Below are 26,411 nucleotides of genomic sequence, written 5' to 3'. Positions count from 1 at the left end.
CTCTTAGCAGCATTTTGAGTTTGTGACTCTTGACTCAACCTTTCAAATACTTGAGGCAGTAAGATTAGCTCTCCCTGTACTGTACTCTACTCTCCCCTCATAGTTAGATAAATTGACAAGTTTATTTAGCCGATAGTTCCCATTTTCTAAACATTATACTGGAAATTAAGCTAAAAGTCATGCATGTGAGTACGAATTTGTGCTTTTGATTGTGCATTGTTGGCTGCTTGTAAGATAAAGTTTGCCAGTTCTTCAAGTAATGACTCTTGTTTTGATAATGACTTCATCCAGTCACTTAAGAATCCTAATGGAGCACCTGAGACTGAAGATACAGAGGTGGTTGCTGAGAATTATTCCTCATCTTTGAAACGCTTATACATAAAACATAGAATATATGTCATATTTAGAAGACCAAGAAGACTAAAATGTAACTGGAAACGTTCACCAGCTGTGAAGTGGTAGAGGTCTATTTAGAAAGTTTGCAAATAACTAAGCAGGCATACAAGACGTTCCAGACATGCTAGAAGGTTACGTTGCCAAGCATCAGAGTTTGTCAAAAATTATGACCACCTAAATGGAGCACTCAGAGTAATTACAGTTGTGCCTTTACTTTATAAAACCCTGAAATTACAAATCAGGTAAATTAGGGATGAGTGGTTCCCTGACAAAATGGTTTCTTCCAGGGTCGCAGAAGGGCAGACTATGAATCTATGCACATAGCAAGGTCCCTCAGTTCCTTCAAGAATGTATATTTGCATCGGATGTATCTCATGCCTTCTTCCAGAAGGATTTACAAACGGTCTATAATGATCCACAAAATATAATCAGATGATGTAAACTAAAGCATGTACTTTTTCTCAAATCAAAGATACCTGCTCAGGTTAGAATACTGGTTTTCTGTTTAGCTAATAATTTTACTGCATAAAGGAGACTAACATTATTGAGCAAGCTACTTGCTGCCAGAAATTACAAGATGCTCATAACCCTTTAAAGAGGGATTGCTGGCCCTTGATCACCAGTGAGAAACAGGCCCTCAGAGGTGAAGTGAGCTGCCAAGCTCACACAGGAGAAGTGCCAAAATCAGGATTCAAATGCAGGTCTTACAAACTCTCACTCTGCATGCCATCATACCACATGCTCTGCCACCTCCCTAAGCATGTGAGATATAGAAAACAGAGATGAGAGGGAATCTTGATTGCCAGGTTCAGCTTCCTGCCAGGGCAGGATGTAATTGCAGGGCTAAGACTAGAGCCTATGATAAGCTGATACTAAACTTGTTCTTGGCAGACTGTCTTGGGACTTGTGGGGGTAGAGCGGAGGAGGGGGAAGAAGGGGCTTAGGTATAATCTCTGATCTCCGCTTGTTTAAGCATGAGAACATTTCCTGAATGATGGTTCTAAATAATTTAGTGGTCTTTGAGATATGCTACTGGTCTTCGAATGTTCATACGTGGAGACACAGTTGCAATGGTGTGAGTTGCTTTGCTGTATCTGAACTTGGTCTTCATTCCTCTTGTGAATCTAGCTGGAGGTTTGCATATCAGCAAGTTATTTGGATGTGATGTCTCTCATGGTGTAACAGGTAAATTGTAAAAGCCTTCTGACGTTTTATTAATTGACTGTTGTGCTTAGGTTGAAAAGGAAGCCAGCATCATTTGATTTGTTTTATATTTGTGACTTTAACCTTGTCTCTTTTCTTCTTTTTCTCTCTTTTTGTTCTTTTTGCAGAAGAGAAGTTCAGGAAATGGAATAAGATATGTGCTTTTACATAAACTTTTCTTTAATTGCCATTAGGTGTCATTTTATTTCTTTTGATTCTCTCACTAGCTTTTTTATTCAGAAGACGATTAGGTAAGGAAACGCTTTTGCTTTTTATTTTAAAACATTTTTTCTCATCTTTTTCTTTCTTTTCTTCTTTCTCTTCCTTCTTTCAGTGTTGAAGGGCTAGATGCTCTGCAACTCTTCTCACAAAGTCAGCTATAAATTTGAGGACAAACTCCATGTAAGCTATGCTTCATTCTCTTCTTCATTTTCCTGGAGTGAGCTTCATTTTGTCTGGGTAATCGCTACTTGGCTTCCTGACACCTATTGTTTCTATTGTTTGAACTCCCCTGGGACATACTCTGCTTTGATTTTCCTTTCATTAGAAGTGCAAGCTGGCCTTTGTCCTTTGCTTTTTTCTCTTTCTCCCATTGATCTTGCTTGAAACTAGTTTTACTGAAACAATTTTGACTGAGCTGGTGCTGCACCTTTAGGTGAAGAGGAATGTATTTTCCTGAGATCAGTCTTTTGGGGAGAGGTTTTTGGCATCAGAAAATTGTTGTTAAGGAAATTCTGGCTCCTTCTTGGAGGGAGTGGGGGTGAATGAGGGTGGAGTTTCGGAGAGGGAAAACGGTTCATTCTTTTTCATCCTATTACTAGGGCAGAGGCAAGCCACCTTATCTTGTACTTCATTCATCCTAAAGGCATCAGCCAACATCTCTTATTACAGGCCTGATATAGTGGGAACAGCTATGACAGAGCTCCAGTCCTCAGGGAATATATGATCTAGTGAGGAAGAGACACAGTAAATCCTTTAGCAAGCAAGCAAACAAATACAAATGGGAATATGGAAACCAAGACAGAACCTGCTGTTAGGTACTTGCCATGACACAAATACATGAGAGGTAGGTGGTGACTGTGGGCTGCTGGAGCTATGGAAGTCCAAGACCTCTCTTTTGAGTGGAACCTCAGTGGTGAGAAGGCAGCAGTCCTGCAGAGGCAGGGCCTAGAGCTTTCCAAGTAGAAGGAAGCACCATTGCAAACACATGAAATAGGAACAAGACTGGCATGTTGAGAGGCAGGAACTTGAAGCTGTTCTGGAAGATAAGAGAAGCCAGTCTGTGGTAGAAAAAATCAAGGCATTCATGACAAAAAGAAGAACTGATGCAAAGATCTTAAAGGAAAGAGACAAGAATAAGAGACCCTGTCTGGCTAGTGCTGGAAACTTCATGCAGTGCATGGTAGATGAAAGTATTTAAGCTTTCATTGGGATATAATTTATAAGCCATCATCCCATTTAAAATGTTTGTTCATGTTTAAAATATATAATTCAGTGGCTTCTAGTGTAATCATATTAGGGCAATCAGCACCATAATCTTACTTTGGAATATTTTCATCATCTCAAAAAGAAACCCCATACCCTCTAGCAGTTACTTCCTATCCTCCCAACTCTCCCAGCCCTAGACAGCCATTCATCTACCTTCTGTCTCCCTGGATTGCCTATTCTGGGCATTTCATATACGTGGGATCATGAAATTTGTAGTTTTTCTGACAGGCTCGTAATTATGTGTTTGAGGTTCAACCATGCTGTAGCTCTGTCGGTACTTTATTCCTTTTCATTGCTGAATAGTATTCTGTTGTGTGGATAAATCACATTTTATTTACTCATTCATCAGTTGAAGGACACTGGGCCTGTTTTCGTCTTTTGGTCTTGTGAAAAATGCTTCTGTGAACATCTGTGTACAAATCTTTGTATGGATATATGTTTTTATTTCTTTCCAGTGGATACCTAGGAATAGAATTCTGGGCTATATGGCAACACTATGTTTAATTTGTGAGGAACTGCTAGACTTTTCCAAAGTGGCTGCACCATTTAACATATACACCAGCAATGTGTGGAGGTTCTTGTTTCTCTCCACATCTTTGCCAACATTTATTATCTGTCTTTTTTAAATTGTACTTTAGATTCTGGGGTACATGTGCAGATCATGCAGGATTGTTGCATAGGTACATACATGGCAATGTGGTTTGCTGCCTCCATCCCTCTGTCACCTACATCTGGCATTTCTTCCCATGTTATCCCTCCCCGACCTCCCCACTCCCCTGCTGTCCCTCCCTTGCCCCCGACAACAGAACCCACTGTGTGATGCTCTCCTCCCTGTGTCCCTGTGTTTTCATTGTTCAACACCTGCCCATGAGTGAGAACATGTGGTGTTTGATTTTCTGTACTTGTGTCAGTTTGCTGAGAATGATGGTTTCCAGATTCATCCATGTCCCTACAAAGGATGCAAACTCATCATTTTTTATGGCTGCATAGTATTCTGTGGTGTATATGTGCCACATTTTCCTTGTCCAGTCTATTGTCAATGGGCATTTGGGCTGGTTCCAGGTCTTTGCTATTGTAAACAGTGCCACTATGAACATACGTGTGCATGTGTCTTTATTGTAGAACAATTTATAATACTTTGGATATATACCCAGTAATGGGATTGCTGGGTCAAATGGAATTTCTATTTCTAGGTTCTTGAGGAAGCGCCACACTGTCTTCCTCAATGGTTGGACTAGTTTACACTCCCACCAACAGTATAAAAGTGTTACTATTTCTCCACATCCTCTCCAGCATCTGTTGTCTCCAGATTTTTTAATGATTGCCCTTCTAACTGGCATGAGGTGGTATCTCAATGTGGTTTTGATTTGCATTTCTCTAATAATCAGTGAGGATGAGCATTTTTTCATATGTTTGTTGGCCTCATATATATCTGTCTTTTTTATTATAGCCATTCCAGTAGGTATAAAGTGGCAACTCATTGTGGTTTTGATTTGCATTTCCCTAATGAATAATGAGACTGAGCATCTTTCATGCACCTACTACTCATTTACATATTTTCTTTGGAGAAATGTCTATTCAAATTGTTTGCCCATATTTAGATTGGCTCCTTTATATATTTATATATTCATTCTCTCTCTCTCTCTCTATATATATATATATATATACACACACACACACACACACACACACACACACACATATATATATTACTCATTTATATATTTTCTTTGGAGAAATGTCTATTCAAATCTTTTGTCAATTTTTAGACTGGGTTGTCATTGTATTAATTTATAAGAATTATTTATATATTCTGGATATAAGTTTCTTATTAGAGATGTGATTTGCAAATATTTCTCTCAGACAGTGATTTGTCTTTTCACATTCTTGATAGTGTCCTCTGAAGCAGAAAATTTTTTAAAATTTTGGTGATATTTAATTTATTAATCTTCTTTTTTACTGCCTGTGCTGGGTGTCATATCTAAGGAATTGTTGCCTAACCCAAGGTCACAAAGATTTACTACTGTCTTTTTTTTGAAGAGTTTTATACCTTAAACTTTTTTTTTTTTTTAGATGGAGTCTAGCTCTGTCACCCAGGCTAGAGTGCAGTGGCATGATCTCGGCTTACTGCAACCTCCACCTCCTAGGATCTAGTGATTCTCCTGCCTCAGCCTCCCAAGTAGCTGGGATTGCAGGCACCTGTCACCACACCCAGCTAATTTTTGTATTTTTAGTAGACATGGGGTTTCACTATGTTGGCCAGGCTGGTCTTGAATTCCTGACCTCGTGATCCACCCACCTTGGCCTTTCAAAGTGCTGGGATTACAAGAGTGAGCCACTGTGTTCAGCCTATACCTTAAACTTTCATAGCTAGGTCTACGATACACTTTTAGTTGTTTTTTTCTATGTGGTATGAAGTAGGGGTCCAATTTTATTATCTTCATGTGGCTATCCAGTTGTCTCAGCATGATTTGTTGAAAAAACTATGCTTTCCCTATTGAATCAGCTTGGCACCTTTGAAGAAAATCAGTTGACCATAGAAGTTAAGAGTTTATTTCTGTACTGTGAGGTGGGTGCATTTTTAATTGGTGGCATCTTTCTAACACGGTGTGAAGCTGTCAGAGAGCCAAGCTCTGGCTGCGTGGTAAAGCAGCTGATACCTGTCAAGTGAATTCTGAATTGGAGGGCCTTCAGTTTCTCTGGCTATAAAATGGATTTTTGGACAAAAGCTCTGGTGTTATTTACTTATGGGACTGGAAAGAGCCTTCAGGTAATATCAGACCCTTAACAGGGCTCCATTTTAACTACTTTTGACAAGGCAATATCTACTCCAAAGTTCCTTTCTCTCTCTTTCTCTCTCTTCCTCTCTCTTTCTCTCTCTTTCTCTCTCTTTCTCTCTGTTTCTCTCTCTTCCTCTCTCCCTCCCTCCCTCCCTTCCTTCCTTCCTTTTCCTTCCTTCTTCCTTTCTTTCTTTCTTTCTTCTTCCTGTTAAAACCTAATCTGGTTGAAGAGATTAAATTTTACAATGAGCACATTTAAATTAGGCAATACATACAATAATAATAATACAAATAAAATAGAATGCATTTTTATTTGAGATCACTTAATCACAAATTCAAGGGTAGTGGTTTCTCAATTTAGCAAGGTTTTTGAAGTAAGCTGTAAGAAACATAGATATTGGGTATTCATCTTCCGGGTTTATGCTTCCTCTCTCTCGAGATCCTCTCCCTTGGGCTGTTTGTCTGTGGGCCATCCTCATGTGGCTAGCACTCCAACTGCCTCAGCATCTCTGGACAGCCTCCTAAACTCAGGTTCCAAATGCCCTCCTGGATACTTACACTAGGATGCCTGCAAATACCAACGGCCCCAAACAGAAGAGTGATCTTTGACATCTTCTAAGAGGAAGCAGATTATGAGTCCTATGGATTTATCATTGCCATGGATCTGTCTCATTCACTAGCTTTCCATTCCTCTTGCCTCCACCAGTTCTCCTGAGAGAGTGGAGTCTCCTAACCAGTCTCTTCTCCTGCAGTCTCTTTCTCTTCCAAATAGGCTGGGTTAGTTTTATTGAAAAACCCAATCTCTAGACCTCCAAGCCTTCCTTGCCTATGAAATAAAATCCAAATTTCTTAGCTTAATATTTAAGATCCTTATCTATCTGATCCTTCATTTGTTTTACACGCCTTATCTCTAACTTTCTCATCTAAAGAAAAAAAAACCTTAAAGTTAGTTTTATTCAGAAGTCTTACTGAGGACTATAGACTCGGACCTATAGCCTGGGATCCACCCTTTAAAGAGGCTCCACGAGGCTGCTCCAGCACATTGTTTCAGCCCAGTGCTCATGTACAGGTGGTGGAGATTCAGTACCTGCAAAATCACGTCAGACTTGTTCAGAAATCATATTAAAGCAGAATCACATCAAGGTTTGGGTGTAAGAGCACATCTGTTGTAGATTACAGAGGCATAATCACTAACCCTGTCACACATTATCTTAAGTGTAGAGAAAGGCAAGGTCTAGGGTCATTTATCTCTTAAGGAATACAGTGACTCAAGCAAGAGATGTTGGGGGTGGGGGCATGTTTTGTCTTTTGTCTATCCTGTTTTGTCTTTTCAAAGCATCTTTCTGAGAGTTGCATGTATTCACAGAGTCAGGGGCTTTGTGAAATTATTCTGGCAAGTAGAAATGAGCAAGCATCACTTCTTAACATTTGCTATTTTGCCTCACCTCAGTATATGGGTTTCCTCTTCTAACCAAACTAATGTCTTCAATGTTTGTTCAAACGCCTGGAGCCTTCCTGCTTTGGGGCTTCTTTTATGCTTTCCTCTCCATGTAGTATGTCTGCCACTGTCTCTCTCTTCTCCTTAGGTACATTTCCCCCTGCTTTATTTTCAAGATTCAATGTAAATCTTCTTCTGCTCACTCCAGAGTGATGTTATGAGTTCAATTCCCAAGGCTTAATGGCTCAGTTACCTGGCAGAGATTGCAAACCAGCAATCCACAGGCTGAATCTAGCTTATAGATGTTTTCTTTTGTCCATATAGTGTTTAAAAAAATGTTTAGGGAAGCTAAAGTATAAGGACGCAAAGGCATGAGAATGATACAGTGGACTTTGGGAACTTGAGGGGAAGAGTGGGAGAGGGGTGAGGGATAAAAGACTAGAAATATGGTGCCGTGTACACTGCTCAGTGATGGGTAAAACAAAATCTCACAAATCACCACTGAAGAACCTACTCATGTAACCAAATACCACCTGTACCCTAATAACTTACAGAAAAAATAAAAATTTTTTTTAATTAGTTGGCAACAGTTAGAAACCTGATGTTTTATATTAAAAACAACAACCAAATTTCCAGCCAACTTGGGAAAAATTCAAAGCAGGAATCTATATGCCCAACATGGAAACTACATGCAGTTGTTCTATTGAACTGCCCCATGGAGCCAATGTTTGTATATGTGTACCACCACTATGCATTGTATTGTAGAATGCATTGTAGAATCATCTGTAATTATTATATTCTTGAATATATATTGTCTGCATGTACTGGTGTTAGAGAAATGCGAAATACGTAATAGTGATGGCAGCAGTGGACTGTCTGGTGCGGCCGGTGCCATCACACTGAACCTTGCAGAGAGGGCACAGGGAGGAGGTGGACAGCCCCCAACTTGCAGCTCGCTGCCCTGGGGGCCACTGCAGTGAGGCTGGACTGGGTCGTAAGGTGAGGGGGAGCTCTGTGTCACCCCTGAGCACCAGGGCCACACAGGGAACTAGTGGCAACATCGTTCCTGCCCGCGATACTGGCCCAGGCCCAGAAAGGACCTGGAGCTCCAATCCCAGGCTGTGAGGGGGCTGGGCCAGGTGCTCCATGGAGCCAGCAGGAATCAGGGACAAGTGAGAGCCCTGCCCCTTCCAAGTTGGTGGGGTGGGAGCTCCCAAGATGCAACTGCAGCTGCCTAAGCTGTGGCTGCAACCCAAGCACTCCTGTGCTTCCGGGAGCTGGAAGTAGGCAGGAGCCCTGTTCTGGTGGGGCTGCAGCTGCCCACATCCTGGCTGCAGATCTGGGCCTCCTGCTCCACAGAGCAGGCAGAAGCCCCCCCTCCCTGGTACAGTTGCAGCTGTCCAAACTGGGGCTGTAGACCCAGGCATCCCTGCACTCCCAGCCCTTGCAGGCTCTGAGGTGCCTGCTCTGGCTGCCTGGCCTCTCCCCACTCCCAGCTCCCACTTCAATCTCTGAGTGGAGTTGAGACCAAGCCCAGGCACTGTCACAGCCCAGCCAGGTGTGTGCACCCTCAGGGTAGTGCTGATATGCCAGCTCCCTGCCACCTTTTGGGCATAAATGTGCATGGGAGGGGAAGCTGAGGGCAGCTCAGCACAGCTGGGTATTGGCCTGCAGTTGCCCCTTGGTGACAGCAGCTCGATGCCATGGATGGTCATGGGAGGCAGACAGGCTCCTGGGAAGAAAGGGGCAAGCTCCCAGAGAAGTCCCACCTTCAGGCAGGGGCAGACCTGAAACCTGAGGGCCAAGCTGCCAGCTCTGCCTACTGGAGGGGGAACTCATAGTGCTTTTTCCTGGGCCGGCCCATGGCCAGCCATGGACCAATCAGCACATACTTCCCCTCCTCTGTGGCCCATAAAAGCCTCAGGTTCAGCCAGAGCAGGGCAGAGGACAGAGAGGATGGAAAGATGATGAGACGACCAGCTGCAGAGAGGAGTTATCCTCTCTGCTGATAGCTGGAGACATCAGGACAACAAGCAGCAGAGAGGAGCTATCTTCTCTGCTAAGAGCTTCAAGGTCCTGCAGAGAATCAGGAATATCAGCTGTAGAAAGAAGCAGCCCTCCCCAGAGCCTCCTCTCTGCTGAGAGCTGAGCACTTGATGGGGCGACTTGCCTACACACAGGAGCTAAACACACTGCAGGTCTTCTCTGAGCTGTTCTAACACTTAATAAAGCTCCACTTCATCTTGTTTACCCTCCTCTGGTCTGCGTACCTCAGTCTTTCTGGACACAGGACAAGAACTCAGGCAAAGGTACCATTGGCCACAGAGGTTTCCAGCCAGAAAATCAACACCTCAAAGATCTCATAATAATTGCACCTAGTACAAATATATAATAGCACCTGGTATAATTCTAGAATGCATTATGTCTTATAGGCAGGCCTCCACCTCCCCTATCCAGCCCCTGTGAGAATCTGACTGGGCAGTCAATCTTACAGAGGCTTATGAACACTTCTTCTTTGTCTTGAACTGTTAAATCATTCTTCCATTGCTCTTCAGTCCTTGTATTTGTAAGCTGCTAAATAAATGCACTAAGATTATTTTAACCTCCCATCCCTTGCTCAAAACATCCTACCCCTTTCTCAAAAGATTTTGAGGTAATTTTTTTAAAAGACCTGTACCATAAAAAAGAAGAGAGATTTCTTAAAGAAAGAAGGAAGACCAAAGACACAGGAGAATGTAATAAATGCAGTTGCCGTGAGTTTTTGTTTAAGGGAAGAGAAAGCTAAGACATATTTTATTTCAAGGAGAACCAAATCTGCAAGCTGAACCGACAAAAGCCTCACTGAGCAGGGTTCTGGTTTCATTATTTATTTGTTGAATGTAACTGGTTTTTATTTTTTAAGTGACATTTTCTTTCAAATAAAATAATTTGGGGCTTCTGATAAGGTCATCGTAATGGAAATCAAGTCTTCCATTTTATTTCTGTTGATTTTTAAAATAACTATAAGGGTCCACAGTTGGTTAACATTTATTGCTATTTATTTTTAGAAGTTGGCAAAGAGATCTATAACTATTTTTCCACCAGCAGTTTCCAGGTTTTCTGTGTCTTCTCCTCATGAAGTTTCCCAGCATGAACTGTAGGGAAATGTCCCTTTGGTGACCATTTCCTAATATGGTCCCATATTTTCCAGTGTTTCATCATTAATATGAGGTGAGGCACATCTACAGTCCATTTTAAGCTTTCCGTTAGTCAAATCCTGAACCTTGGCATACTTTCTATCACAGACTCCAAAATACCATCTAATACTAAAGATTTTCAGAGGAAACCTCTATGGGATTCTAAATCATTATAATCTTTATTATCATCAGTGTAAGCACTTCATAAGGGAAAACACAGTCTTGGACTGAAGGAAAGAAGCAGCTCTTAAGATTTATTTTAAAATCCAGGGGAAGCCACAGGCACTCTTCTCACCTAAAATATTTGACTGTTATCCTCACACTGACATGGGTTGGGAACATGGAGTCTTCCTTTTGACCTATGGACCTAGAAACATGCATACTTAGTGACTAAGAGAGTACTTTTGGAACATCTGGTACCACCACAGTTGATATTTTTCTTTTAATTTACTGCCTTTTTTGAACTACAAAAAAAAATTTATGAAGCAACTTTACATGCCTACTCTCAAAGGAAGGCTGATATTCCTAACCTAAAATTAAACATTATCAGGATATTCAATGCAACGAAACACACCACTATTACTCAGTTCTATCTGGGTCCTCATCCCTAGCCAAGTGTCTGCTCTTTCTGTACAACCGGGGATAGAATTGGTGTTAGAGAAGTACTGAATATGTAAAGGTGCCAAACACTATCACATATTAATTCAGAGGGATCAGAAGCGAACCAAAAAGGAGTAACTGTTTACCCTGGTATGCAGTGTTATTTAGGCACCCCTATGGGGAATCACCCGAGGTCATCTCAAGCAGTGGCGCGAGCTCCGCACTTCAACAATCCCTGGATGAAGGATGTACTTCCTGCTCTCTCTAATAGATTTTAGGAACTGTTGGTGAAAGATTTGATTCTTCAGTTAAAAGGAAATTGGCATTGGTAGGCTTCTAGAAAAATCTCCACTGGTTGAAATGTTCACATTAAACATGCTCTTTTAAGGAAGATGTTATAGCATTGTCCAGGTCAGACTGCTGTCGTTTTCCTGTCTCTCTCCTTCATTTTTCCCCTAACCTCCCTCTCTCTCTTCTTCCTCCTCTCCCTCTTTCTCCTCCTTCTCACTCCTTCTTAGTCATCTTCACAAAACAGTCACCTGTGGGAGTGTGGTTTTGATCATTAAGTATGGGAGCACACACACTTCAGAAGTCTCCAGGGCATGGCCCGTAATTCCTAACTTAGCTTACCAAGTTCTGTGATATTCTTAGTTAGGGCCACAGAGAAGTTCTCAGCAACAATGCCTGTTGAGGGTTATTTTTTAAATATTGTATCTCACTATAGCTTTTACCCCACCATTCCCCCTCCCCCTTAAAGCAAGCTAGAGTCTAAGGAATTCGCTTTGGGCATTGAACTATACGTCTGCAGGAAAACTTTTGCATGAGCAAAACTAATGAATGTGTGCTCAGTGATTTCTAAAACCCAGGTGAAGATTTTTGTCCCCAAACAGAATTTTAGCTTTTAAGAGAATTTGTGTGCTTTGTCTATTCAATTAGTTGCAGCTTTAGCATCATTTTAGAGAAGAAATTTGCGTTAAAAAAAAAAATCTAGTCTACATTTGTGGGATTTTATGCTTGGCTAACCCGTGTCTCTTTCTTTTGAGAATGGCTCTTTAAGCCCTGTTTCCCTGATTGCTGTAGGACCCACTGTTTTATACTGTAGTACCCTGTTTTCTGCTGACTGCTAGTTTATCCAGAGGCGAGTACCTGATTCCAGCAAGGTCAACTGAAGCCCTTCTCTGGGATCAGATTCTTGAATATGGGATCCTAAAGGTTGAGAGTTTCTTTCTGAAGGGACTGAGGTTGCGAAAGGTGAAGCTTGAGAGTTGCTATGGCCAAGTTTTCCTCCTTACAGGAAAAGTCAGTGAGCCAGAAATTGAAGTTGACGTGTAGAAAGAGTTAATCATCTTGGCTGCATTTGAGCCCCTGACTACATCCTTTCCAAGACCCCTCTTCCTCCCTTCCATTCTTACTGCCTAACTGTTACATAAAATATCAAAATAGTTTCTCTAAGTTTCCCTTTTTTGCTTAGAGATTGTCATACTTGGATTCATTCATCTATAACCAAAAAAGTCCTGATAGGTAACAAATGATCATTATATAATTGAGTCTTGTTCAGTAACCAACACTATTACGAGCAAAGGAAAAAATATAGGCACAGTTCAGGAAATTAGCTTTTGATAACTCAGATTCTGATCCTCACAACAGCACTAACAAGGTAAGTAATAACCTGGCCCTGTTTTTTGTTTTTTGTTTTTTGTTTTTTGTTTTTGAGATGGAGTTTTGCTCTTGTTACCCAGGCTGGAGTGCAATGGCGCGATCTCGGCTCACCGCAACCTCTGCCTTCTGGGTTCAGGCAATTCTCCTGCCTCAGCCTCCTGAGTAGCTGGGATTACAGGCACGCGCCACCGTGCCCAGCTAATTTTTTGTATTTTTAGTAGAGACAGGGTTTCACCATGTTGACCAGGATGGTCTCGATCTGTTGACCTCGTGATCCACCCGCCTCGGCCTCCCAAAGTGCTGGGATTACAGGCGTGAGCCACCGCACCCGGCCCTGGCCCCATTTTATACATTAAGAACTGTGGCCCTAAGAGGTAAGGGTGCACACCTGAGGTCACATTGCTATGTATTGTGTGACTTAGGAACCAACACCAAGACATTTTCTTTTTCCCTCAAACACATTCTTTTGGTCAAAGCTTAAAAGCCACTTCTTCCCTAAGCCTTTAGAATTCCTGGACTACATGACTTGCTCTGTCTATAGGCTCTCTTACCATCCTCCCTTTCCCCTTTCATAGCATTTTATCCCTGGTTTAAGTGCTCGTTAAACAGTCCCTCTTCACACCATATAGTAGTCTCTGTGAAGGCAGGAACCCTGTCTATCTTGTTCACTCTTGCCCCTCATGTGGCATGTGCTTAATATATCTAAATGGTGACTGAATGGACGAATAATAGCACACGAGATTGGCAGCAGTGTTCCAGTGTTTAAAGCAATCAAGGTATTGGAACATATCTTTTAATTGTAATTCTTTGGTTTTTGCAGTGTCGAACATTTGCTATTGTAATCATATTATGCAGCATTTAGATTTGTAGCTTTGAGGACAGAAATGCTCATAGATGAAGTACCAAGGACTCCACTGTTCCCCTGGTTTTCCTTTCTTTGGGCTGGAGATTTTAATAAACTGTCAGTCACGGAATGATCCCCAATTCCCCATTGGACACACACTAAAACAATGAGTCCCACTGCAGGAATGAGCAGCAATACTCAGGAACTTGACTCAAGGTGATCAGATGGTAGTTTTGGAATGACCATTTGTGACTTCATGCTACTGAATTTCCCCAGACATATCCTGGTTCCTGCTCTACCAGAATTGTATTGTTCACTCTATCTTTAATTCTAGGAGCTATCTAAAGCCTTTCCAATACATTTCTTTCTTCCTTTCTGATTAACTTTAGTTTGCTAGGACAGGTTTCTGTCACATGTACTCAAGACTCTATAGCAATACCTGAGCTAAGACCAGACTGAAGATGAGAAAACAAAGGAGAGCAAGTAATTCAGACCATTGTATAAATCACTGATGGGCTTTACCATCCCTTGCGCATTTGCAGTTTAGAAGAGAAGCTGGATGACTGTAGGGCATCTCTAACTTTTGAATTGTGTAGGGAAGGTTGGAAAAGAAGGAGAAAAGAAGTTACATAGCAGGATGGGAGAAGGCTGTGATGGGAGAAATCTGGGCAGCCTAAGAGAGAACCCTTGAAAGATCAATAACACTTGCTAGAGGTGGGACTAGTAGAAGCAGCCTTGTCTTGCTGAATTTACTGGATATTCTCCTTATTGACTAAACCTTGCATAGGGTCACTTCTTCAACCCCTTGCCCAAAGCTACTTTGCTTTTCACCTAAATTTTTATGTCATATTCAGCAATGACAGATTTTTATAAATTACATTAGTTATATTAAACTCATGATTAAAAAACACTCTGAATGCCCACATGGATGGGTTATAAGCCACCAGTTGAATCTTCAGTGGACACAAAAACCTAAGGATGTTGGGAAAATAAAGGCATATATACTTGGATGATTAAAAGAGAGATCGATATGACTGGAGAGGCAAATTAGGGTCAGATGTAAGATGGCTATATGAAAACCTTATCAGGTGTGGGGTTTGTGGGAGATAATCGAATCTCCAGGTTCAGGATAAGGAGTGAGATGGAGATTCAGCTATGCGCTGTATTGCCAATAAAGCCATATTGTAGAATATAGTTTAGACTGGAAGTCAAAACGGACTTCATTATATTCTAACCCTGAAACTGGACTTTGGAGCCTAAGCTTGGGAAGAATTGACTTAGTAGAGTGGACAGAGCCACCAGCTGGTTAGAAAACTGCACCTGACCTCACCCTCGTCAAGCCCAAGAATGCATACATGCTTGCTGGAGGTATGCAGTATAGGAAGAGAGAAGGCCAAAGAAAGCAGAGGCCAATAATTGGTCTTCTGCCATCCTTGTCAGATAAATTACTCCTGGAGAGAAGGGCTAAAGATGTTCCTCTAACCTTCATTCCTTTGAGGAACATCCTTTCTCTTTAATTTAGAATCATAAGGAGTGGGATGAATGAGCATAACCCCTGCTGTATGGAAGTTAGATCCCAAATTTCTCTTCTTTAGAAATAATGCACAGAGGAATTAGTGAAAAATAAGATTCCACCCCTCCATCCCTTGCCAAAAAAAAAGAAAGACTCACTTCAAAGCTTGGACATGCTACTACAGCCATCAGTATGGATCAAGCTTCTGGTACTTTGGAGCTCTCTTCTCCCAATATGCCCAATATGGTAATACATGAACATTTGACCCATGGCAAGTCCCCATGGGATGTCCTCTTAAAACTGGACAGGTGGCAACACTATTCCAGGTCCCCTCTCTGGAGCAGGGAGCTTTCTTCTTTCACTTGTTAAACTTTCGCTCCAACCTTACCCTTGGTGTCCACGCTTCTTAACTTTCTTGGTAGTGAGATGGAACTTCAGATGATATCTCAGGCTACAGGCTATGAGAGACTGCTACATTGCGGTGCATTGGCAAAACTGTAACATTTTGGTGCATTGGCCAGGAATGGAAATATCGGAAAGGCATCAGTTTTGAATGCCAAGGAATCCAAAGCTTTGAAGGAACAGTTGTAGTTGCTGGTCTTCTGGTTGGCCTTTTTAGTGAAGAGGCCATATTATTGGCCATATTAGTGAAGAGGCACTCCCAAGATATTAAGAATGAGGGTGGAGATGTTGAAGATGTGATATATCCAACAGAAACCAAGGGAGTTGCATATGTAATATGCAAAGAAAAAAAAGTTGCAGAGAATGTCATCAGACAAAAGAAACACCAGCTAGCAAGGAAGGCCTGACATGCTGAACTCATAGTCTCATTTTAGTGACAAGGTCTTCAGTTCTGTAAATGCTATCCTTGATCGTTCTGTTTTTGGGAGTGAAGTTACTCTAGAAATTCTGGTGATGAACCTGAAAAAGAAAATCCCAACTTTAAGCTTCAGTCCTTTGGAAGCTAGTGGAAGCCTCCATGGAAGGATCATTTCTAGCTGTCAGAGAGGCTCAACGAATCTTTGTGAGTAAAAGCAATTTCTCTTTTAGAAAAAAAAAAAAAAGAGAGAGACAGAAATTTTACGAGTGAGGGGAGAAAGTAGAATAAATATAGCTCCCACAGGAATCTATAAAGAAGCAGTAACTCTTTGGAGTCAGTCAGGACCTTAGTCCCTGAGACTTCTAGAAGTGGAGAAACACCTGTTCTCAACACAGATGTTTTACTTTATCTGAAACAGAAGTGTGGGTTTTTTGAAAGCACACTGAACAAATTCCATATTCTGAGTCAGAAGAGACTGGATGGTGAAATCACCACAATTTGTCTAAAAAGTACTCAAGCTGGTTCTCAGCCAAACAACCAAAACATGTAAAGGAGTTCATTGAGGAATGGTCACATGCTTTTCACTTAGAGCTTAGAAAAGAGACATTTATTTTGGAAACAAAAGCGGGGAGTAAATAGAAAAGAATTATTAAATGGGCATATAAACAATTAAGTCTGAGATACCTCAGGGTCCTAATTAACCTTTATAGGATACACACTGACATTACAGGATCTTCTTCTGACACTTACCTATTTTAAAAAGGGGGCATGAAATTAACAGGGCAAAAGGTTTGTTAATAAAATCTCAGCAATATGGTGATAAGGGCTGCTTTCTCTTTCTGAGCAGCGACCATTGCCATGAATGAGGCTAGCTTTACACACTTTATCTCAATGATCCTTATGACCACCCTTCTTGGTCAGCGTTAACTATCTTCATGCTATAGCTGAAGAAACTAGCATTTGGAGAAGTTGAAACACTTTTCTGACATTATCCAGTTCACAAGGAATGAGGCTGGGGCTTAGCCCAGTATTTGATTACAAAGATATATCTAAGGAATAAAACTTTGAAAAAACCTCACCAAACCTTGAAAGACTCTTACTTTCTCTGTAACTCCAAATTATTAGAAAAAGAAGTAGCCTTAACATATGAGAAGTTTGGAAGATGGCTATTCTGCCATGAGCAATTTCTTAACATTTACAGTTGGGTTTACTCCATGTAGAATTAGAGTGCTAGCAAAAATCACTTGGGAAACTGCTTAGATGGACAGTATTTCTGATGCAGGTAATCATTATTTAACTAAATTCGATTGTTTCAAGCCTACTGGCCATGTGGGTTGGTTTTACTACTAATTATGTAGCCCAAATGCTTACATAAACTGTTGGTTCTCTTGTTATAATTGTGCAAATTGATCGTATGAATTGGGTTGTTCTTGCCATGTCCAACTAAAACAGAGTCAAGAAGCTAGAGGGGAAAAGTACAGGGTCGTCTAACATTGCCCTAAGAATGTAGTTCTCTGTGAGCCTGGCTACTGAAACTGCCTGCTGTAGCCTGAGACCAGTTTTGTCTACATCTACTGAGATAATTTGTTGCAACTCTAGGACTAATTTCACCTAGGGCCATTGCTCATCAATTGAAGCTTACCAGCTCCCTAGAGCTTTACTAATACCAATGAACTTTCCCTTAAGATCACAAGTAACATTCTTCGTTTTAAATAAAACCCTCAACCTTTCAACTTTCTCAACCAAAGACCACCTAGAATTGAAATTATTTCTTCTCAAATAAAACATTAAATTTAAAAAAATACTGGACTGGTAACTTGAAGTAGAACTTGCAAAATGGTGTTTTCTATACAGAATGCTTCCCCAAGGAATAGAGTCATTTGGAATGTGAAGACAAGCCAAACGTTTTAGTATCTCCTTGCAAACTCATAATGAGTATGCTTTAGAAAGAAATACACATCTTGGCAAAACAAAAGCTTTCCCTATTAATGTAAATATGATTTCCATAATGAACTGCACTGTGGTGCCTTCTCAATGTAATTGCAAGAAACTTCTTTGGCTGCGCTGAGAAATATTATTTACCACCATAAATAATAAACTTGTTTTCTGCAAAAGTAATCTCTTTGGAGAATACTGATCAGAAATATTCCCATCATCTTCGAGTCTCTAATGTGTTTTGCAGCTGGGTATCTTGGGGTATATTTCCACAAACCTCTGAACTAGATTTTCTGATTCCGTCCCACAGAGAACTGTGCTATACTGCTGTTAATCTGAAACATTTGCTGCAACACAGCAATTTGGTGAAATTATAATTGAAGCAAGGTACTTGACCCTGAGGGGACCATAGGAAAGGGATTTGCTCTGGTGGCTTCTCATGCATCATTTAAAACCTGCTGCTGCTAAATCAAAGTCTCACTTGTGCCTTAACTATACAAAGCCTTTATCAACAGGCATTTCAGCTGGGCTGTAGAATACTGTGCTCTTAGCTCTATCATTTTTCTCTATTTGTCTGTCTTTACTTTTCCATAAATTGAATTACTGTGGTTAATAATAATCTTGTAGAGTAGGAGCTTGCTATGGGATACTGGTGACCAGTGAGCAGAATATAATTAAACCACTGTCGTTCATTTTAACTGAGGAAAAGAGATTTGAAATCAAGGAAAATCAGTGAAGTCCAGTTACTTCACATATACAACGTAATAAACTAGGCCAACAAGGTATTGCTGATTGTTGAGATCCTTCTGGGATTTACCTAAAAAGAAGAGATGAAAGGGGTGTATAGTTTTACCTATATCTAAGCAAATAGATTCTGCTAAATCATGTTGTGGGGGCACTTAAGAACATTTCTTTTCCATTTTGCTTTCATTTCTGAGTTGTTTTAATTAAAGAATCAGTTGAACCAAATCAGATTAACCCTCTCTGGTTCTTCTGTAGCTGAGACTTCCTATACTGCATTCTGATGACTCTTTATGACCATTGTAGCTGTGTTCCAATATTTATTTCTACCTTTTCCTTGTAGCAATAAATCCGGCAAATGGCCACCTAGAATAACAGCTACGTCCCCAAGCTTCTCTTGCAGTTGGTTGCAGCCATGTCACTGAGATTAATCTATGGGTTTTATTTTTAAAGAGATTGGGTGCCTGCATGTTTCTTTCTTCTTCCCAGTGGCCAGAATGTGTATGTGCTTGTAGGAGTCAGAACAGCTGGCTGAGATGAGAAGAGGGAAGCTGGATGCTAAGGATGGTAGATGAAACTCTGCCCTGATGATGGTAGAGCTGCCTTAACCTGTCCAGGAACACCTCTGCAAACCCTTAACATGAGAAAGAAATCAACTTCCATATGGTTGAAGTCACTGTATTTTAGGATATCTTTGCTACATCATCCCAGTATGATTCCTTACTCAGCTTTTGAAACTCAGACTATACAGGTCATAGGTCTACTGATGGCAAAGTCGGATATTTTCAACATCAAATAACAGATAGCTGGACTCAAACAGAATTACACAATGAAGCAGATTTTTAACTCTCAGAACAGCAAGTCGAGGTGGAGCAGGCCTTTGTCTTGCTTGATTCAGTCACTGAATAATATTATTAAGGTCTCAGCTTCCTTCCTCCTGTCCTCTGTCATCTTTGGAAATAGCTTCATCTAGCAAATATAGCTGCTCTGGTTCTGAGCATCACATCCAGACAGAATAGCATTCATAGGAAAAAGAAAAATTTTTTGTAGCTGTTCCTAAGGAGAGCAGAAAATTGTCCATAGGTATCTCCCTTCTCCAGTAGTGTCCCTTTCATGTTTCAGCACCCAATATTTAGTGCATTCCTGACCCTGTTACTGATAAGGGGAATGAAATTACCCCTAGACCAAACAGGTCTATCTCTGGGATTTAAATACAAACAGGTCTGTATCTCTGGTTGCATAGAAGAAGTTAAGGAATAAACATCATTGGGTGGAATAATTGGGGGTGATGGGTAGGCCACCAACAGTGTCTACGACTATAGACACTAAAACACTATAAAAGGATCTGAAAAATATAAATGAAAAGGGAAGTGGGAGGGGCATAGTCCAAACAAGACTATTCATGAATTGATAATTGTTGGAGTTCGTGAGGGTTCATATGCTTTTTTCTCTGCTTTTGCATATATCTGAAATGACCTGTAATTAAAAAAAAAAATACTTTCAATAAAAAGAAATAACCCAAGCAAGGCAACAGAGTAAAAGGTAGCAGGAAAAATTTGATCTGTTTTTATGTTTCAAGAGATAGCTAACATTGATTACACAGTTGCTCTTTGTCAAAAACTCTGTTACTCAGTTCCGAATGGCTTAGACCAACAGGAGAATTTATTGCAGGTGTGACTAAAACTTCCTGGGATAGCTTCAGGCCCAGGTGAGTGCATCTCTTGGTTCTGCTTTTTTCCACCTTGGTCAGTGCCTGACAGTTCCTGGCTGACTCCTAATTCATCAATCTCCAAGAGGAAAGGGCACTCTCTTTTTTAGTACTTGCAGCAGAAAGTCCTCTGCTAGGATCCCATGGATGTGTGGATTCTGTACCCATGCCTAAACTAGTCACGATCAGGAGAGTGTGGTGCTTGGACAGACCAGTCATATTCTTCTTCTGGAGGTGGGAGGTATATATTGGGATTGAGAAGAGCTGAGACACTGTGTTGTGATTGTGTCACTTATTTCTCACAAAAAAAACCCTAGGTACATTCTTTTATTAACCTATGTTATAGATTTAAAAATGAAGGCTTGACAAGGTCAGGTGACTTGCCGACAATCATAGCTGGTAATGGGAGAGCTCGGATTGAAACACGGGAAGTTTGATTTGGGGGACCACAGATTTTACTGCCTACAGTGAGTGAAACAACTTTTTTTGAACCTAGGTCTCTACTGGATGTGATGGGGTGCCACTATAGAAGACTGTGTGGTGTGGTGGTTGTGAGCATGGATTTTAAGAGGCAGATGGATTTGGGTCCAAATCATGCTACTTACCACTCAGATGCTAGCTCTCTTACTAAGTCACAAGTGCTTCTTGGTGAAGCATTTCTTAGCTTTATTAACTTCTTTCCAGAGATGGGAAAGTTGAGGTCAGAGAACCAAAATGACACATCAAATTGCAGACCCAGGGAGTACCTCCACTTCTCGTTGGCTCCAAAGCCCATGTTCTATCCATCTTACCAGTGCCTTAGGACCTCTGAGGGAGATGGGGACAAATAAGCATGTTCTGGCTTTCTAACTTTCACTTTGCCCAGAAGACTGGGATTCTACTTAAGGTTTTATTGTTTAAAAGAATTCTAGCCAGCCATGTGTGGCTCACACTATAATCCCAGCCCTTTGGTAAGCGAAGGTAGTTGGATGGCTTGAGCCCAGGAGTTCGAGATCAGCCTGGGCAACATGGAGAGACCCTGACTCTATAAAAAAATAAAAACAAAAAAAATTAGCTGGGTGTGGTTGTGCATGCCTGTAGTCCTGGCTACTCAGGAGGCTGAGATGGGAGGACCAGTTGAACCTAGGAGGTCAAGACTGTAGTGAGCCATGACTGAGCCACTATACTCCAGCCTGGGTAACAGAGTGACCCTATCTCAAAAAAAAAAAAAGTTTTTTGCTTTTCTGATTGTTAGTTTTAACTTTGTGTTCTGAGAAACTACAAACATAAACAAAGGCAAAGTGTATGATAATCATTCCTGTATCCAGCATACAATTTCAACAATTATCCACGGATGGCCAACTGTGCTATATCAGTACCCCATTTTTCCCCACTTATTATTTTGAAGCACATCTCGGATATCATATCATTTCTTCTGAAAATATTTCAGTGTGTATCCTCAACAAATAAGGACTATTTTTCAGAAAGAGAATCTTACACCTTTAACATTTAAGAATAATCCTGTCAACGCTAACCTAAATGTCTCGTGGAATTCTGTATTTTCTGCAGATTGTTTTTGAATTAAGGTCCAAATAACATCAACTTTTGGGGTTTGGTGATATGTCTATAAAAACTCTTTTAATCTATAAGTTTCCCCTCCATCTCTTTTGTTGTTTCCTTTTGCAATTTAGACATTGAAGAAAATTGGTTATTTGACCTGCAGAATTTCTCAGTCTGGATTTTGCTAATTTCATTGCCATGTTGTAATTCAGTGTTCTGTGTGATGCTCGTTGGTAATTGGATTGAGATAGTTGATAAGATTCAGGTTCAATTTTGTTTTCTCAAGACTGATTTACTGATAGTGTGTTGTTCCCTCAGGAGCCCCATTGCATCAGGTGGTCACTCTGGGTTACTGGCAAACAGTGATGGATCCATTAATTCATTAAGGGCTCCAAAATAGTGACATTCTGATTCTGTCATTTTTTCTTCCTGTCCTAGAAGGACTACTTCTACAGGAATGGGGTCCCTACATTTAAAACACTTGCAAACCATTGCATACTGAGTATTGCATGGTCTTTACTTAATCTGTAGTCCCAGTTTCATGTTTTAGAGAAAAGAAAAATACCATTTCCAGGTCTTATCAGCGTTAGTAATCATATATAGGTTACAGTTTACTTTCTGACCTCCAGATAGCCTACAGGTAAGGGTGCTGATGTTTTGTCATCCTACTGCACTGACTTGCCAAGCTAGCATATTTTTGAGGTGCTGTCTAAATGGTCAAAAAATACCTCTCTCCTATTACCAGAAGACCTCCTGCCCAACATACCCTTCCCATTTCTGACAAAATAGGTATTAATAGGCAAAAAAAGTGACCAGCATGTATTTTAAATTACTGTAAGCAAAAGTTTAATACAAATCAATTGATCATTTATTCAGAAGGTCAGGCTTGTTTGCTGCTGTAACCTCAGAATTGAGAGCAGCAGAATCTGGACATGGTAGTTGCCCCATAAATACATTTGAATGGGTGCATGAGTTAACTAAAGGGTATAGTGTACTTTTCCAAATGTATCAAGGTGAGGCTTCACCTATTCACTGCTTACTCTCTCTCGCTTCCAGGGTAGTGTTTCAGCAACCTGCCTGCTGTGGGAATAAGTGATCAATCATGTTCTGTGATACCCAGTAATCTTTCTACGGGGTGGATCTCTAATAGATCTGAGTAGCGCCTTTTAAAGCTCTACTCAGGAGATGAGGCAGTAATTTCTTTGTGCAGAGAGAGCCCTCCTTTTGCAAATTTCCTTGTCCCTTTAGCTTTATGCATCCTGAGCCAAAGTTTGCTTATGGACTTCCTTAGAGACATGGTTACTAATAGTTGGGGGGTTTCTGTTCAGATAACTTATAAGTAGAGTATTTTATGAAAGAGCATAGGACTTGGAGTCAGATGCAGTCTGGCTAAAATCCCAACCCTGCCAGTATTACATTATGCCATCTCAAGTTGCTACTTAGCCCAACTGGAGCCTTAGTTTGCTAATCTATAAGCCAAAAATAATAGTTATCCCAAAGACTTATGAAGATAAAAAATTAGGATCTATAATGCACTTATGTCATTGCTTTGAATATCACTCACTAAATGAAAATATTTTGATCATGAACTTTAAATGCCAACATTTATAATTCTTTTGGTCTACCCTGGAGGTGGTATATGTACTTCAGTGGACCAGAATTATGAGAAAAACTTGAAACATACCAAGTTAGAGGTAAGTCTTCACCCAGGTTCCCTGGAAAACAGCTCTTCCAGGAAAAAGTGTATGTGTTAGATTCTACGATTCCATTTATATGACATTCTAGGTCAGGTAAAGCTTGATGGTGAAATAGAACAGTGGTTGCCTAGAAATGTGAGAAGAGTGGATTGACTGCCTAGGGGCCTAAGGAAACTTCCTGGACTGATGGTTGCTCTAGATCTGGATGCAGGGGTGGGTCACATAGGTGTAGGCATTTTTCAAAACTTAACTGCATTGTAGATTATGTTCCATTATAAAGTAAAAGCTTGGGTACTAGCACTTTATGGAGGAGTGCGGTTCTGGGGAAGCAGGTCCGAGTGTGAATAGAAAGAGTGAGCACGGAGGGTGAGGAGGCAAATACAAGGAAGTGCATCATAGATGAGAAAGCTGACTTTGTGACAAGCCGACTGAGCGGTCTCCCAAGGGTGTCTTGGGAGAAGCCATATGAAATTATTATACTTCTGAGAAATGCAGGAGGGGAGAGGAAGAAAAGTTCATCGGTCATTTCCCTGAGAGTCCAGGAGGAATCACCTGCCACGGGTATCTCAGTCGGTGGCTGTGGCAAAGGCCTTGGCTACCTGGCTGTACAGCAAGCCATTGCCAGGGCCTCTCGGGCCAGAAACAAGGCCAGCACACAGATATTGGATGCTGCACGAGTGACTCAGGAGTAGGCACAGGGAGGTCTATGCATGGTTAAGGGTAAGCTCTGCAGAGCCAGAATGCATGAGTCAAGATTCTGTCTCCACCACTCTCCAATTATGTAGCTTTGGGTAAGTGACTTAACCTTGCCAAGCCTCAGTCTTTCTGTAGCTGTGCTGTTAGTGGCCCTGGGCCTACCCCAGAAGTTGTCTTCAGACAGTTCTCATGCACACTGACAAGGATGTTTGTGTCTTTTACCTAAGGGTTTTCTCTAGCCATAGGAGTGAGCTGCTTCTCACTATGGGACAGGCCAGACATGGGAGAAGGAGAGGGAACATCTCCAGGAGTGATCCTCAACCAATGAGGAGTAAAACTGCAGGATAGAACTGCGGCTTCCTAGCCCCTCCATGGGAACATTCTGAGGTGTGCTCACACACCTCAGACAGTTCCTGGTGAGACTGAGCTCTGTTTACTTGCACTCTGGTTACTGTTCATAAAGGCACCATGGTTTGGCTTCCTTCCCTTCCCTGACTCCATTCCTCACTTCCCTACCTATGCTTCCTGGAAATATTTCCCAGGAAAAAATCCTCATCCCTCACCCCTTGTCTCAAGATCTGCTTTTAGAGAAACCCAACCTCAGGACATCACTCCTCAGCAAAATATTGTAAGGATTCATTGGAATAATACAGAGAAGGCCTCCAGAGCAGGCTGCCTCTTACCAAGAATAAAATAAATGAAGCAATCATTTTGGCTACTTCACCTACAGCAAGGATGCCATGTTATTTATCATCCAGACAAGACAGTTTTGAGAGGGAAAAGTGGCACTCTATTAATTTCTCAGAGACAACAGATAAAACTTGGATTTTCCTGGAAAAATCCAGGATGTATTGTCATGTGACAGTCATGATTTCAGTAGAAAAGGAGTTCTCTATATAAAGGAAATCCTAGCCCAAACGTTACAAATACCATTAACTGTTTCATAATTTCTCTTTACTTTAGAGATGGAGGTCTCACTATGTTGACCAGGCTGGTTTATTTATTTGTTTGTTTGTTTGTTTATTTATTTATTTTAGAGATGTGGTATCACTGTTTCCCAGGATGGTCTTGAACTCTTGGCTTCAAGCAATCCTCCCACCTCAGCCTCCCAAAATGCTGGGATTATAGGCATGAACCACCATGCCTCACCAATTTCACATTTTTATGTGTTATTGTTTCTTAAAGTGGAGGTGTGTACTGTACTACTTTATTGCCTAAAAGAGATAATATTAAACCTCTAATTTGCAATTTAACAATGAAAATGTCACTTAAAAAGAACAGACAGGGGATATCACACACAGAGAGAAGTGCTTTAGATCTAGACACAATGAAAAGAACTATTTAAACTTCTAGTAGAGTAGCAAATTGAATTTTGAGAGACCAAAAACTTCAGATGTAGAAAGCTAATATTCAAATGTGCTGCATTTGAAAGAATATGAGAATTACTGTCTAGATAGTGTTGACCAAGAATAGCCATTTCTCATGGTGGAAATAAGACATATATACTCTCAGCTCCAATTAGAGCTGGAGGGAGCCACAAACATCTCTGCTGCTGAGGTTACTTAGAGAAGCTTTTGTAACTATGCAGAGAACTGGCCCTTATGCTGGGAGGCCACAGATGGTGTAGAGGGGAGGGCTCAGGAAGCTGTGTCCTGTGGGCAAGCTGGTCAAATCCAGACACACTCATTTGTTTCCACATTGTCCATGGTTGCTTTGGTTACGTAATGGCGGAGTCAAGTCTGAGTAGTTGTGACAGAGATCATATAGCCTGCAAAACCTGGAATATCTGCCCCTTTATATTAAAAATTTGCCTCCTGCTAGTCAAAAAGAAACTGTATTTTAAAAAGCTTTCCAGAAGATTCTGGTACGCAACCAGTTTTGGGAATTACTGATGACAATTTCTATCCTCCATTTACAAAAACAGTAATCCGAGAGGCCCAAAGAGTGAAGTGATTTACCCAACCTTGCTAACCTGAGGCAAGACTGAGGAACATCTTACTTTTTAAACCTCATCTTCCTGCCACATCACCCTGTCTCTCTAAAGAGGCTACTACCTTCTGTTAAAAATCAGCCTCTTCATTTGACCATTGTGGAGCTCAGCAGACAGCAGTCGGTTCTCTGGCCAACAACATTTGATGATGAATAATACAGTGAATTGGCTTGTCATCTGGCATCGTA

The 26,411-nt window shown here is 41.0% G+C and overlaps 1 protein-coding gene and 1 pseudogene across 1 annotated transcript in view; both read left to right on the top strand.

Moving 5' to 3' along the window:
* The window catches only part of FRMD4B (FERM domain containing 4B), a 354,838-nt gene that overhangs the window by 50,672 nt on the left and 277,755 nt on the right, over positions 1 to 26,411 (top strand). The gene's annotated exons all lie outside the window — the stretch shown is intronic.
* On the top strand, positions 9,168 to 24,229 carry LOC105732327 (RNA-binding protein 43-like; annotated as a pseudogene).

Source organism: Aotus nancymaae, unplaced genomic scaffold (assembly GCF_030222135.1).
Source record: "Aotus nancymaae isolate 86718 unplaced genomic scaffold, 86718_ANA_hifiasm-v0.15.2.pri h1tg000046l, whole genome shotgun sequence".
Lineage (NCBI taxonomy): Eukaryota > Metazoa > Chordata > Mammalia > Primates > Aotidae > Aotus > Aotus nancymaae.
Note: the sequence above shows the minus strand (reverse complement) of the source record. Positions and strands in the feature narration are given on the sequence as shown.